At 35.6% G+C, this 15,032-nt stretch overlaps 1 long non-coding RNA gene across 5 annotated transcripts in view; it reads right to left on the bottom strand.

The window, feature by feature from the left end:
* The window catches only part of LOC118632773, a 160,380-nt gene that overhangs the window by 5,855 nt on the left and 139,493 nt on the right, over positions 1-15,032 (bottom strand). The window contains exons 8-10 of one of the 5 annotated variants that reach the window (XR_004960053.1): positions 14,642-14,804; positions 6,145-6,252; positions 3,571-3,689 (exon numbers count right to left, since the gene is read on the bottom strand). This is a non-coding gene — a long non-coding RNA (uncharacterized LOC118632773). Of the gene's footprint in view, positions 1-3,570; positions 3,690-6,144; positions 6,253-14,641; positions 14,805-15,032 lie in introns of those variants that run through there. The other 4 variants (XR_004960055.1, XR_004960054.1, XR_004960056.1 and 1 more) reach the window with 4 other exon arrangements.

Here is a 15,032-nt window from a genome sequence, read left to right as displayed (position 1 = left end):
TTCATTAAAGTGAACAGCCTCATGTGGTGGTTGTGAAGATCAAGTGAAATAATAGGTATGAAAAGGTTAGAAAAAAATTAAAAGCTTTAGGCAAATGAGAGATGAATATATATATATATATATATATAATATAGATAGTCTCACAGCCCTTTTACTTAAAGGCAATGCTCTCTAGTTATACTAGAACCTGTTTTAATCTTGATTTAAAATAGGATATTAAAAGTAGCAGTGCATGAAACACAAGGCCCAGGGAGGTTAAATATTAGATACCCCTTAATATCTTCTCAGAGAAGAATAATTATAAACCTCATAGTATCAAAGAAGAGTCACGTTTCTTTCGTCAGAAGTAGGATACGATGGTACACGATTTGAGTCTTTCAAAAATTCTTAGAATTGCTCTTCTGTTCCTTGCCTAACTATCCCATTGAAAAGCTAAGGCTAGTCATCCATTCTATGCTGTAAATTGCAAGAGGACCATCGTTCATAAACAAATATAGGTAAACCACATTCATGTTGATTTAGTGCTCTCATTATATATGGCACTCATTATAAGGATAGCCCTTCTGAAAACAGTTGAAGCTGAATGATAAAGACTGGGGCCAGCTGCCCTGGACGGTTTGGCTCAGCGGTTAGAGCGTTGGCCTGCAGTCCGGAGAGACCCGGGTTCAGTTCCTGCTAAGGGCATGTACCTCGGTTGCAGTTTGTCCCCGGCCCTGGTTGGGTCGTGCGGGTGGCAGTTACTCGATGTGTCCCTTTCACGTCGATGTTTCTCTCTCTCTCTCCTCTCTCCCTCCCACTCTATCTGAACAAAACATGGAAAAATGTCCTTGGGTGAGGATAAAAAAAAAAGACTGGGGCCAGCTATAACTTCAACAGAGATACCAGAAATAGCCCATCAATCCATTTCCATCCATTCCAGAAACTCCAAACAATGGGGGGTCCCTCTATTTCTCTCACCCTAGACGTAGTAAATGCTTCAATTAACCTGGGCAAGTGGCCAGAAATGTTTCAGGGACAGAATTACATGTTAGAGAGGAAAGGCATTTTAAAGATCTTTTAAGGTGCCATCTATACAAAGTATTCCCACCCATTGTTTCATCCCCTTATATCATTCATGTCTCCCACTCTTCTCTCATCTTTATTTCCCTTCTACCTGTGAGATTCTCTGATCTCCAAGTTCCTAACTTTGCTTTCCCCATATGTGACCACTACAAGCCTCTTCAAGTTAATCCCTGAATCTTTTTGACATAACCTTGGTCATCTTTGATAGCTTTCTTGCTCTCTGGTACATTGTAGGTCATCATATGCATTTCCAACCTCAGACTTGGAATCATCCAAATGCAGGTAGTAGGAAATAGTATTTCAGACTGTAGACTACATGTGAGATATGCTCATTACTAATAATTTTGTTACTGTTTCTAAGTCTTCTCAGTGGGAAGAACTAGGAGGCAGTTTGTATATAATCTCCCTATTCTAAAATTCTTCATTTTTAAAATACTAATATTATCCTCACTGTCAGAGCATATAGACATTACATACTACACTGTCTCCCTTAAGACTTTTTTTGTCTTAATTGTCCAGGTAAATTTATATTTAATGCTCACTACCCACCATATGGTAAATTTGGTTGTCTGAAGTTCATTTATTAGTATAGAGAGTTAAAATTTTTTCCAATCTTTTATGGACCAATACTTTTGTAGAGTACAATGAAAATAAATTACGAGAGAAATGATTCATGGGCTTGGATGTCATGGCAATGTCAAAGTGCTATAAAAGTTTCAAACTGCTTACTATTAAATTCCACTCTCATTTCACTGTGGTCTGGTGGATTCCTCAGGAAAGGCACATGAGAACAATATTCTCTGTGTTCTTTCATGTTTACATCAGTTTACCAGAGGCTTTTTATAGTTAAAGGTCAATTTGGCTGAACATAAGATTCTTGGCCCACATTTTCTTGCCTTAGATTTCTTAAATATATTACTATGTTTTCCTTGGTCGTAAAGGTGTTGCTGTTCAAGATTCTAATGGCAATCTAATTTTCTTTCTACTGGTCGTGTTGCTGGGATGTCCAAAGGATTTTTCTTTACAGGATAATATTGGCCATTATGCGCCCATTTCTAGTCCTCTCAATATGTAATTTCAAATTGTCTTTTATTTCAAGAAAGTTTTTTGAATTATAATTTTCCTTCAGGGACTCCTATTATATAATAGAGATTACAATATTCATTGTACTATGGAAACTTTTAGCAGTCTGGTGAAACCATTGGGTCTTTTCTCAGAATAATATTTTTAGATGCATAAAATTGAATGCATAGAATATAAAAGAAAACTAGTTATAGTGAAATAGAGTTCTCAAAATAGTTTTAATTTTGGGCATAGTAATATATTTACTTCTGTATTAATATTTTAAATAATAAGATCTGATGGCATGTCTAATAACAACTATAAGTTTGAAAAAGTGATGAACATAAGTGATATTTGGAAACATTTTGTAAAACTATATTTTGATATTATGACATTTGTCATTAGTTTTGGTGACAAAGGAATGGCTACTATTAATACTACTGTGTTCTGATGCATGCATTAATAATTAAATAAAAATGTTTAATTTCAGCCAGAGATTGGTGAAAATGAAGCCATCATATTTTTTCCAATCAAGTTAATAGACCACCTGAATTTTACCCACAAACCCTGTAGTCCATGACTCCAGATAATGAATCTCTGTATTAGACATAAGATATTGATAAATCTTCTAAATTCATACCTTTCTCTCAGATGCTTTAAAAAAATTTTTTTCATGTCTTTTTGATATTTAAAATGTTCTTCTTATCTATGCTCTATCTCTCACATTGCATTATCCTTTCTGTTTATTTGCTTTTGTGTGCCTTGTAGCTCAATTTCATTAAAGATCAATTTTATTTCCTTTTGAATCTTCCTTAATCAACTCATTTCTGAGTTTTTCTATTTTTAATTTATTGTCACTGCTTCTACTATTTGCTTGGTTTCTTCAGCTCACTTTGAAATTCTGGGTTTCGGTTTTCATCCACTTTGTCGGCATGTCTTTCCAGGTGCCTCCTGGGCCGTGGGGGTTGTCCTGCTCCTCATTCTCTTTATTAGACTGCATACTTTTTCCTTTGCTCACATGCAAAAAAATGAGTTTTTCGTCTACTTTTAGGAAGAAAAAGAAGCCAAAATAACTTTTCTAGATCCATGATTCTAAACTGTTTTTCCTCTCAAAGTGATTTAAGAAGTATGGCCTTATACTTTATAAGATCTGTTCTACTCTCCAATCCCATTTGCATTGGGATTTTTTTTTTTTTTTGCCCCTTTTGTCCTTGCTCTGCTCAGTTTGAAGTCTATCCTCAATAGCTTCTCCAGGAGGGAATGGCTTGTTAATGATCAGCGGTTTACAGGGCCCAGACTGTGCCAGCCCCATTGCCTCTCATCAAATGTGGACCCCTTGCTCCCACTCATGATCTGATGCTGCAGAACTCCCACCCAGCACAGCCATGTTTTCCAGTGAGCCCCTCCTGGGGATACCAGAGTGATCTGGTATCAGGACCTTCAGGATCCACATTATCTTCCCTTGGCGTCCATCTACAAAAGGTGCTGATACGGCACAGGTCTCCTGGATCTCAGGGTATTTTTGTAACACATTCATATTTTGGGTTTGTAGAGATACCTTAAACCTAGTAATAGTTGATAGAAAATAAATGATAGATCACAAATTAGTTAGATGATAGATAAATATAAAGATAGATACATAGATAGACAGAGACAGACATAGACACAGTCACAGACACAGACACAGACATAGACATAGTCTGGTGGGTTGTTAGATTTTATATCCTGTTAGCTCTATTAGTTGTATATAGGACAGGGGTTCTCACCTGGGGATAATTTTATCCCCCAGGGGACATTTGCCAATGTCTAGAGATAGTTTTGGCTTTTACAACTGGAGATGCAGATAGGGGTAGGGGCAGCACCATAAGCTTCTAATGGGTAAATGTCAGGAATGCTGTTAAACACCCTGCAATGCACAGGAAAGTCCCACCTACTCCATAAATAAGAATTATACACTTCATATTATCAATAGTGTTGAGGTTGAGAAAACCTGGGCTAAGAGAATTTGGGGAGATTAAAAAATTAAGCCACAACTGACATCTTTCCAGCTGCCTCCCAACAGCCTAATCAGATCTTCATCCAGAAATGTTGTTCACTTCTCCTCCCCAGTTCAGGTCTATATTTTCTTTGACTTAAACTATTGTGATAGCTTCTTAGTTTGGTCTGCCTGAAACAACTCTCCCTTCCCTCTAGTTCAAATCATCTTACCCATGATGCCAGAGTCATTTCCCCAAACACCTCTCACGTCATACCAAATATCTGCTTGAAGAAATCCAGTGACTTATCAGTCCCTTATAAATACAGTTCAGTCTGGAAATGCAAAGCTTTCTATGCTTTGTCCCCACGTTATCTTCCTGACTTTTACTCCCTCTACTCCCCTACACATCACCTGCAGCCAAGAGGTCACCTCCACCATTCGACAAATACGTCTCTTTGTTCTCTACTCTGTGTTAAGACCACACCCTCAGTTTGCAGTGCCTCACCGGCCCCCCCAGACCCAGAGCCAGCCTCAGAGCTCCCCTCTACTAGAAGCCTCCCTCCCTCTCCACTCCTTTCTTTCCCCCTGCCCACTCCAACCCCAAATGCCCTCTTCCTCTTTTAGATAGCTTAATATTTGGGGTATACTTGTCTTATAGCACTTAAATTATGTTATAAGATAACTATATCTTATAACTATATCTTATAACTAAATCCCACTACATTGTAATATTACTGTAAGCAATGATTATTTTTCCTTCTGCCATTGCTCACAGCACCTAGCAAAGGCTTACACAGAGGAGATCCTCAACAATACTTGTTGAATAAATAAATGAATAAAACTGAGCCCTAAGGAGGTAAGGAGGTCATCCGCAATTCATCCCTCTGGCCAGTGGCAGAGAGCACATGACTCTAAAACTAAAGTATAGCAGTGGGTTTCTAAGATCGCTTTATATGAATGATGCTAGAGTCACCAACATTATTATCACTAATAGTCACTGACCTGGGATTTGGTGTTAGATGGGCCACAGTAAACAATCTAACTTAACTAACCTGGCTATTGGTACCAAGGAGCATTTCTAGGCACATCTAGTCATTCAGCTGGAGACTCAACAAGTGATTAACCAGATATAAACTGAATACAAAATATTAATAATTGCTTTATACTCCATCTCCCAAAGCTTCATAACTCTAACACCCTGTGAATTTTGTTTTTATTTTGAGTTATATTTTTTAAAATAATAGGATCGTATTCCACAGAAGAGATACACCGTAAGACTAGAAAATTGTGTCTTAGGCCTCCCCTTTTTGTTCAGTACTATGTATCGAGTACTCCATATAGATGCGATGTGGCACCAAACATTTCATATGCAACACAATTCATATGTAAAACACATGTATTTCTGTAGGTAGAACATATCCGGTGCCCTCCTGGTGGTCTGTTATGAGCACTGAGAGAATCCCTGCCTTCCAAAATGCTTCCCCAAATATCGTTCCCGGTCTTCTCCGCTCTTTATTTTCACAGTTTGGCTACAGACCAGGCCCTTCCCGGTTTCCTCTCATCATTCCTTTACTCTCCCACTTCTTCTACGACACAACTAGACATAAGTCTTGCACTTTTAAAAGCAGTCTGGCCAGAAAATAAAACCTCAAAAAATATACCTTACTATTACTCTTTAAAGCAATGTGTCTTAATGCAGGTAGGGTCGCCTGTATATCAGAATCACACAATTAATATGTGGAAATGACAAACAACAACAACAACAACAAAAATATAATATGGGATATTAAATGTAGAAAACAACAGGCACCAAACCATTTTGGAGTAAAAATACAAAGTATCTAAAAACATAACAGGTTGTTTGATCCTATACTTTTGATCCACATTATTTCAAAATATTCAAGATCATTCTTTTTTTTTCCCCTTGAGGATTGAAATTATTTTCTGGGATCTAGACAGTGTCATGTCTCTGAATACTAAATGTCAATTAATATTGAAAGAGAAACGCTGTGTGGAATGTGGAAGATGGGCTTCTTACTCACATGCTGATCTCTGCCAGGCACAATGATTAGGGCTCAGCTCCTACAATCCTGCTTTAATTTCTTAGCAATTTTCTTCTTTATAGACACTTTATACTCTTGTTATCACACCTAGAGAGTAAATAAAGTGCAGGTAAGGTTCAGTTGTCACACAACTGTCTTTAGGTTTGTGTCATGCTAAAACCATTTTCATCCTTGGCGTCTTTCAGAAATCAAGACCATACTGATGCATATAACATATACAGATTTCCACTAGCGAGCAAAGAGCTGTGCTGTGTTCATTTTGTAGACCGACAGGGCTATAGATGGGATAATCATTCAGCAAATATTCACTTCTTCCCCTGACTCCCAGTTTCCTGGGAAGAATATACTTCCCTAGCCCTTTGATGTTAAGCTTGGCCCTGTGATGTGTTTTCGCCTTGTGGTAAACGGAGTGCCATGTTCTCTCTCTTGATTTGGGTTTGGCCATCCATGTGATTTGCTTTGGCCAATGGGATATTAGTTGTCATGGTACAAGACTTGAAATAAACTTGTATTTGCCATAAGAAGAACATACCTTGGGTAATCTTTTTTTTTTTTTTTAAAGAAAATGAGAGCCGGGCCGGTGTGGCTCAGTGGTTGAGCATTGACCCATGCACCAAGAGGTTGCTGGTTCAATTCCTGGCCAGGGCACATGCCCAGGTTGTGGGCCTGATCCCCAAGTGGGGGGCATGAAGGAGGTGGCCGATTGATGTTCTCTCTCATTGATGTTTCTATCTCTCTCCCCCTCTCCCTGCCTCTCTCTCTCACATCAATAAAGAAAAATAAAGACACTGAGATACATGGAACAGACTTTGATCCAAACTATAGTTTGGAGTCAGATCAGCCGAATCTGAGCAGGTCCACAGACATTTGGGAAATGAGTGTTTATTGTGTGCCAGGAGCATAATTGTGGCTATAGTGGGCTGAAGCATTCAGCAACGTATGAAGCCTTTATCATCTGTTAATTATCTACTGCAATGATTGCCCATTTGGCCTCTCTGACACCAGCCTCCATCACCTCCAACCGACTTGCCCAGCACTGCCACTTTCAATGTCCAAAATCTCTTTTAATTATGCTACTTTCTATATAATGTTATGGATATTTCCATAATTGTGTTCTGCAAAATGCGTCTCCTGAAAACTAACATCCCTCAAATGATAATAAATACGCCCCCATAAAAGAATCTGTAATCATATGTAATTGGGAAACACAGAGCTGAACAAATGCTCAGCTTGTCTTGTATGGTGCTTTTTACTACAGAACTTCTCAGAGCCTTTACTGTATAAATGTGCATTCTGCTTATTCAAGCAGGAGGCACGGGGAACATCATTTTTTTAAACTTATTGACCCTGAAAACTTTATTTCACAGGAACACAAATTAAAACCTCAAAGGTCACTAATGTTCCATAGCACATTATTTGGGAAATAGTAGATCATAGGATAAAACCAAACACATACCATAACATTCAAGACCCTCCACAATACAGGCCAAATACGGCTTCCATTATAAAAATAGTATAATATCATATTAAAAATTATGAAAATACAGGAAAAAGGAAGTAAAAAATATATCAGTCCTGTCACCCAAATATCACTAGTATTTAGTTTCAGTTTTATTTTACTTCAGTCTTTATGTTATATTTTATCTGCTTTGTGAGACTATATCACAGTGAAATTATAAACATAAACTATTTTATTTTCACAACAAATATATATTATAAATAAAATATGTTCTTATTTTATTTTTAATTTTACTATGAAATATTTCAAGCAAATAAAATTATACCTACTATCAGCTTTGCAGATATTACCATATTCATATTATGCCTCAGATTTTTATGCTTTCCCAAGACAAAAACAATTGCAGAATGATCAATGCCTTTTGAGTTACTCCTCCCCAATTTCAAGTCCATTACTTCGCTCCCCAGAGATAACCATCCTGAATTCATCACTTCCTTGTATACTTTTATAATTTTGTTACATATGTTTGTGTCATAAAAAAATAAAATTTATTTTTTATGTCTTTAAATTTATAAAATTGGAATCATGTGATAAATATTCTTTTATAACATGCATTCTCTCTAGCAACATTATGTTTTGGAGGCTTTTCCACATTGTTCTATGTAGTTCACATTCAGTTATTTTAATTATAGTATAGAATATACGACAAATTGCTTTATCAATTTTTTTCCTTTTAATGGATTTTTATCCAATTTTTTTATTGCAAGCAATGCTGAGACAATCTAAAAGTGTATTTGCTATATATGTTAACTTTCCTATATATTGTCATATTAATTTCCAAAGTGATTGTACTAATTTTATTCTCACAGTAAGGTGTGAGAGTTCCACACTTCATCCTCACTATTACAGGTGTAGTCAAATTTTTAAATTACTGCCCACTACAACGATTTTGAAAATATATTATGGTTTTAATTAGAATTCCTTAATTATTAATGAGAAAGAGTATTTTTCATGTTACTGGTCATTTGGGTTTCTGCTTTTGTGAGATGCCTTTTTGTATCCTTTGAATATTGTGGGTTTTTATTCAATTCTTTTCTAATTATAAGAGCAATACATGCTCAGTTCTAAACTTGTAAGAAGAAATGAAATCACCTCAAATCCCACCACCTGCTGGTTAATATTATGAATATTTAGCTACATTTTCCTTATAGTGTTTTAATATACATAATTGCTTTATAGAGTGAAAGTGAGAAGAAGCTGTGATAAGGGCTTTGGTGATAAAATTTTCCACTGGGTTGTTTATAATTCTTTCCAAATCAAATACCAAGAGCTGGAGTCATTCAGTGTTTGAAAAATACAGAACACTGTTAGTCAAGATCTTTGGCGTTGAAAATGGCCAGAATATAGATATTTGCTTTACTTTGTGTAGAACAAAAGCAAATATTTTGTTCTGTCATTTTCTAGTCTCTCTAATCTAATGTTATAACATAGGTCATTCACTGTCAACAAGCACTTGTAAAGAGAAGTACCATGAGTACCGCAAGGGGTTTCATCTGAAAGGAAGCATAGTGGACTAAATGATACAACTCAAGAGTTAAACCTGGTGCTGGTAAATTGGGAAAAAAGTAAGAGTATAAGGGAATACTGCAAGGCTAAGCTTAGCCATGTAACTCAGGCTTCTAACTAGAAAATGCAATTATTGATTTCAGGGTGTAAAGTGTGATGTAATCAACACAGTGTCTAGAATTTCTATTTTTTTGGTCATTTTTTCATCTCCTATATGTTTTTAGTATATTTTTAAATAATATTTTAAATATTATTTAAAACTCCTCACATCCATGAGTAGTTTCTGAGCCTTTAAATAATGGTGAAGGTTTTTCTGTTGCTATCGCACATGAAAGACAATCTGGGTGCTTTTCAAATTCTTGAGTTACAAACTTTTCACCCAAAAGCACAAGACTTTTCTCCAATTCTGGCATTTGCTATTACAGAAAGGTTAGGGCCAGTCTTTGTAGACAACATTTTTCTTTCTGCCTGGGTGAATGTGAGATTTATTTTTATTCCGCTAATTCAAACATTTTGGCCAGTCATGGTCAAGGGCAGTGCTTTTTTCTCTGATTTTTGTCTGGCATGCAGTGAATCCTTCTGTCCTCAATACTTAAGTATTTGTATGACTCAGAAGAAAAGTTACTTTTTACATAACATGTCTTTGATTATTGCTTCATCTCCAATTGTTCTTGTTTTCTGCTCTTGAACACCTAAAGTCATTAGGTTTCTTCTCCATTCTGCCTTGTAGAGCTACACTCTCCTTCATCATTTTTCTTTCTATCCCTTTCTCTGTATTTTGTAAGAGCTCTAGAGTTTGCTCAATGCATCATTAATTTGATTTTCTATAGTGCCTATTCTATTCTTTACTGCTATACAATGTTATCCTGCCATGCCATTATTTTGTGTTCTGAAAGTCTTTTATTTACTCGAGAATCTTCCTTTTCATCTCAGCCAATTCTCTCATTATGGCTTTCTATTACTATTTCAGAGGGATGGAATGTCTTGCATTCCACTACTGATGATTCAATTTTCTAAAATTCTCTTCTGTTTACTGAAAGAAATCATTCTCTGAGGTTTGTTTCTCCTTGAAGTATTTAGGTTAAAATTATCTTCCTCTGTGGTATACTATTTTTAATATTCCCCATACTTTATTTTTTCTATTTCCTTTTCCTTCAGTAAGAAAAGATCTCTATCAATTTTTCTCTCAGTAGACAAAGCATGTGAATTGCCTTCAATCCCTTTCTTTGTGGACATGGATAGAGATTGACTTCCTACTTATACCCCAGCTGGAACAATCATTGGTAGGCATAGCTCCTTCTCTTAATGCCAGAGTCCAATAGTCCTAACCTCTATTTTGTCTACAATGACCCTGCTAGCTGAGAATAAAAATTCTCCTGTCTACTACTGCACAGTATTCTGACTCTGACCATACTCTTATTATTCTAAGGGCTGGCTTCCTTGTTCAGCTCTCCAACTGGAAGGAGGAATGTATAGTGTGAACCAGTATCAGAAATATCATTTTAATTATTTTGGAGGTTGAACTCCTACAGATCACCAAAATATCTTTGATTGTTTACTTTTATATTTTTTTTAAATTGAAACTTTACTTAATAGGAAATTTTATGTACATATGTCCTGAATTAGAGTGTGTCTTTGACTTATAGGTAGAGGAAGTTTGCTGTTCAACTTGATGCTCCCTAGCTTTATCTTATACCCTCTTTTCAAAAATCCATGAGCACTCCCTAAATATTATTATTGCCCATAAAACAATTAAGACTATAATCATTGTTTTTCATTGTATTTTCAAATAAGTATTATTTCTATGTCTCAACTAGGTCTCCTTATATATTCCTGACCTACCCACAAAGGCACATTGAGCAGATAAAATACAACTCTGGTGTGGCGATCAGGGTTCCTTGGTTGTAAAAAACAGAAATCAACTCTGGCTGAATTAATCAAAAGGTAGTATATTGAAAAGATGATGGGAGTTAGTTCAGAGAGTTGACAGGTATGTTGGAGACCAAGTTTGAAAGAGATAAGAGATACAGCAGCCTTGAATCAAGAACTGCAGAAACTAGAGAAATGAACCCATAGCAAGAAGAATCCAAAATGATTAAACTCTGATCATGCATTATCTGCTTGGTACTTTGTTCAAGATTCAAATTCCAGGGAGTGATTGTCCAGTTGGCTTTAGTTCACACATCTACTCCTTTTTTCGGTGGCATCTGAGTTCCTTACTAGGATTCCACTATATGGTATCCTGAGTGGAAGGGGCAACTCCCCCCGAGAAACCAAGGTGCTGGTAAGAAGGAAAAATGGACCCTCAGAGGCCAAAATTCCATGGATTTTGTATCTTCAGATTTCATTCACACCATCTTACATCTTGCTCATTCAATTTCTTCTCACGTCATAGTTAGCTGAATTCTTGTTTGTCCCATACCTCAAAATTGGTCAGAAGCTTAGTATTCTTGGCTATGGGTGACTTGTTGAGAGGCTACATCTTAATGGGTGAAATAGTTGAATCTGGAGTCAAACACTAAGTGCTCCACTCATCAAGCTAAATAATCTTGGAAAAATCACTTAACTTTTCAAAACCTCAGTTTCCTAATTTATCATGATTTTAAAAATAATTTAATAGGGATAATATATGTAAAATTCATAGAAAATGCTCAGTAAATTATTTATTGTGTTCTTGTGGTTGTAAGTTGTGAAAATTGTTGTTATTATTAACAATAAATTAATTCATATTGACCAATTATTCTCTACCACCCCAGATGGTACTTCTAAATTAATTCTCTGATGCTACCAACCCTGAATAAAGAGAAGAGAGAATCCCACTGATCTTTCCTCAACCATCCAAAACTCACACTCAGTAAGTGATTAGCCAGATTGGCCCCAGCCTGGTCTACTAAGAACAGGGCATTATTAAGCAACTTAGTCCCATTGGATAAACCAAACAAATGAATAGAGAGAAAAAATAATAAGTATGTATAAGCCACCCAGTGATCTGCTTAAATGGTCTTCTATAAAAACTTATTTCTAAAACAATGACAATAACTCTGAATGAGTAGGAAATTAGTATATTATATCTGGGATATCCGTTGACACACTATGGTGTGCACATTTGGTTGAGTAGTATGTCCTAACTATAGGCCACATGTGAGTTCCAAATATCCATGGGAAAATACATTAGAATTGGCTAATTTATAAAAATGGTGGATTTTTCTCAAGCACACATGGAACATTTTCTATGATACATTAAGTTAGGCCATAAAACAAGTCTAAACAACATAAAAAAGATAGAAATGAGATCAAATATCTCTTCCAATCACAAGTATATAAAACTAAAAAACAATAACAGGGGGCACTCTGTAAGACTCACAAGTATGTGGAAATAAAAAAAATAACATACTCTTGAATAACAAATTAATCAAAGAATAAAATCAAAAGGGAAATTTAAAAAAATACCTTGAGAAAAATGAAAATGGAAACATACCAAAAACTTACAGGATGCAGAAAAAGCAGTTCTAAGAGGAAAGTTTATAGCTCTAAACATATACATTAAGGGGAGGGGGGAATAATCTCGAATAAACAACCCAACATTACACCTTATAGGGCTAGGAAAAAAAAAACAAACTAAGTAAAAGTTAGCAGAAGGAAGGAAACAATAAAGATCAAAACAGAAATAAATTAAACAGAGACTGGGAAAACAATAGAAGAGATGAACAAACCCAAAATTTGTTGTTTTTTAAAATATAAAAATTGATAAACCTCTAGGTAGGCTAACCAAGAAAAAGGCTAAAATTAGTAAAATTATAAATGAAAGAGAAGATATTGTAATAGATACCAAAGAAATACAAAGAATCATAAGCAACTACTATGAACAATTATACCCCAACAAATTGGACAACCTAGAATAAATTCCTAGACACAAACAACCCATCAAGACTGAACCATGGCGAAATAGAAACTCTGAACAGACCAATAATGAGTAAAGAGACAGAATCAGTAATAAAAAAATAAATAAATAAAAAACTTCCAAAAAAGAAAAGCCCAGGACCAGATGGTTTCACTGGTGAATTCTACCAAACATTTAGAAAAAAAATTAACACCAATGCTTTTCAAACTCTTCCCAAAAATTGAAGAGGAGGGAATACTCCAAACTTATTTTATGAGGCCAACATTACCTGGATACCAAAGCCAGGTAAGGATACTATAAGAAAAGTATAGACCAATGTTCCCGATGAACACAGAAGCAAAAAGTATAGATGTAAAATATAGATGCAAAAATATTATCACCATTATACTAGCAAATCAAATTCAGCAGCATATTTAAGAATCATACACCATGATCAAATGGAATTTACCCCTGGGATGCAAAGATGATTTGACATATATAAATTTGAAAATGTGATACATCACATTAATAGAATGAAAAATAAAATTTACATGATATAGACAAGCACTTTACAAAATTCAACATCCTTTCATGATAAAAAACAAAAACTACTGTAAAAAATTGGGTATAGAAGAAATGTACCTCAACATAATAAAGGCCATATATGATAAGCCCAGCGCTAACATCATAACTCAGTGGTTAAAGGTTAAAAGCTTTTCCTCTAAGATCAGGAGCAAGACAAGGATGCCCACTATCACCACTCCCATTCAACACAATACTGGAAGCCCTAGCCTGAGCAGTCAAGCAAGCAAAAAAAGTCAAGGGCATCCAAATGAGAAAAGAAAAATTTAAATTGTCCGTTTGCATATGATATAATCTTATATAGAGAAAATACTGGACATCACTAAAAACTGTTAGAACTAATTCAAAATTCAGTATGTTACAGGATACACGTCAACGTACAAAAATTAGTTGTATTTTTATATATTAAGAATGAACTTTACATATAACATTTTCCACATATGTATGGAATATTACTCAGCCATACAGAAGAAAGAAATCCTGCTGATGTGACACCATGGATGAACTTTGAGGGTATTATGCTAAGTAAACAAGTCAGTCAAAGACAGGTATTTTATGATTTCACTTATGTGTGGAATCCTTAAAAACTCATAGAAACAGAGTATATTGATGGTTGCTATGGGCCATGGGTAATGGATGAAGTTGATCACAGGGTACAAATTTCAGTTATAAGGTGAGTAAGTTTTGGGTATCTTGTGTACATTAACATTACTGTGATTAACACAACAGGACTGTATACTTGAATGTTGCTGAGAGTAGAACTTAAAAGTTCTACTCACCACAAAAGAAAAGGAAAGGTAATGATGTGAAGTAATGGATGTATTGACTAACCTTAGTGTGTTAATCATTTCACCATTTCACTGTACATATATCAAATCATCATGTTATATACCTTACGCTTACACAATTTATACATCAATTATCTTCAGTAAAGTCGGGAAAAAAAGAAAGAGTAATTGAAAAAACAGGTGGAAGAACCTTGTCCTTACCAAAGAGAGTGCAAGTCATCTGCTGCCCACTTAGACTGACAAGGGATTAATCCAAGTAATAGCAGAATCAAGGTGTGCCCAAAGCTGAGAGCCAGGTGTTTTTCATTTTGTAATAGCCACATGGGCCTTGCTAATGGCAAGGGTCAGGACCATGGATTCACACCTAAAAGATTATAAGTTTGGTACAATCACGGTGAGAAAAAAACATTAGCTCCTAGAACTGTCTTTCTTTATCATTCTGGAGGTTGCCCATTGAATTCCTAACTATAGTTGCCACTTATATAAATGTCAAGCATGGGTCACTGGTTCACAGACTTCTTTCCAAGGAAGAAGACCACCAGAAGCTGTGCTTCTCAAAATTTAATATACCTATGAATCATTTACAGATCAT

This window comes from Molossus molossus, unplaced genomic scaffold (genome assembly GCF_014108415.1).
Source record: "Molossus molossus isolate mMolMol1 unplaced genomic scaffold, mMolMol1.p scaffold_m16_p_17, whole genome shotgun sequence".
Classification (NCBI taxonomy): Eukaryota; Metazoa; Chordata; class Mammalia; order Chiroptera; family Molossidae; genus Molossus; species Molossus molossus.
This window is presented reverse-complemented; position numbering and strand designations above follow the sequence as displayed.